This window comes from Pinus tabuliformis, chromosome X, assembly GCF_031772625.1.
Source record: "Pinus tabuliformis cultivar Carrire ecotype Pingquan chromosome X, CPIR1, whole genome shotgun sequence".
In the NCBI taxonomy this organism is placed as follows: domain Eukaryota; kingdom Viridiplantae; phylum Streptophyta; class Pinopsida; order Pinales; family Pinaceae; genus Pinus; species Pinus tabuliformis.
The window spans coordinates 1,484,660,326-1,484,661,888 of NC_142308.1; the positions used below are offsets into that span (position 1 = coordinate 1,484,660,326).

Genomic DNA, 1,563 nt, shown 5'->3' on the forward strand with positions numbered 1-1,563 from the left:
AGGCTCTAGAAGCCCAACCAACGTGTCTATTCATCATCCTCATTTTGGTATAAATAGATGAGGATTTGATATCATTTACACACACGTATTCTTGAGGTGATCTCCTCTCCACGTCTGGGTTTTTGGAGAAGGAGAGAACCAAAAGAATACGCTGGCCTAAGAAGGAGCCCTAGCTGCAGATGATGCCCTAGCTGATCCAACGCAGTCAATTACTTATACGCTGTTTAGGAGGAGACCTTATACGCTGTACATAGAGACTTTTTGACGTAGCTTAAGAAGATAAAGAAAAACTCGCATTCCTCTCTGAGTTTTCTGGTGATTGAAGGAGCAGAGATCTGCATAAATGGAGAGATAAATCTAGGGTTCAACTACTACCTTGGATGGGTATAAGGAGCAGAAGAACCCAAGCTAATCTACACTCGGCATAGTCATGGCCAGATCTTGATAATGACGCAAAATTGATCGAAGTTCTGGAGCAGAGATCTCACCTTGGGATACCTATGAATTAAAGGCACAAAACTCGGATCGATGAGACAGATCTCGGATAAGAATACTGTATTGGCATAAGTAGATTCCTGTAGCAGTCTCGGTATACATTCTCGGCATAATCATGACAACCTAGACATATCTTTGATGCAGTAGATTCCTGTAACAGTCTATAACTACATTCGGATCTGTACAGGCATACTCGCACAACAGTCTATAACTACATTCGGATCTGTACAGGCATACTCGCACAACAGTCTATAACTACATTCGGATCTGTACAAGCATACTCGCACAACGTCATCGATTTCTAAAGACCTTCTAACGTCTAATCTCAGAATCTGTTTCGGGTGGATCGTATTCAAATCAAGAACACGGTACGTGTGAGTTACAGAGGGTTGTGAGGCGCACAAGTTTGGAAAGCAATGGCGAGTAAGCGTATAATGAAGGAGCTTCAGGATTTACAGAAAAATCTGCCGTCATTCTGTAGCAGCGTTGGACCCGTAGGAGATGATATATCTCACTGGCAGGCACATATTATGGGGCCAGCTGACACCCCATTTACTGGGGGAATTTTTAGGATAGACATCCACATCCCTCGAGATTACCCGTTCAAGCCTCCCAAAGTTACTTTCCGGACAAAAGTTTATCATCCAAACATTAACTCTAATGGCAACGTCTGTCTTGAGGTTTTGAAGGAGAAATGGTGCCCTGCACATACAATTTCCCAGATACTGTTGTCAATATTCTCTCTTCTAAGTGTCCCAAACACTGAAGATCCTCTTGTCCCTGAAATTGCCCAGATTTACAATAACGATAGACGTAGTTATGAGGAGACAGCGAAGTTGTGGACACACAATTATGCCACCAATTAAGTTGTGATGAGGACGCAGTGTTGACTGAAGTTCTGGACCAAATACACTCTCGGCATACCTATGACTTGAAGTAGAGAAGAACTCGGACGAGGGTACCATATTGTCTTGGTATATAAACCTCGGTGGCATACCTGTAGCAGCCCAAACACAATGAACAGCAGTGACATATCTATTCTCTTGGCTCAATGAATATTATGTTAGT

The 1,563-nt window shown here is 42.7% G+C and overlaps 1 pseudogene; it reads left to right on the forward strand.

Moving 5' to 3' along the window:
- The first annotated feature begins 911 nt into the window (after positions 1-911).
- Positions 912-1,361, forward strand: LOC149145623 (ubiquitin-conjugating enzyme E2 28 pseudogene; annotated as a pseudogene).
- Positions 1,362-1,563: the final 202 nt, after the last annotated feature.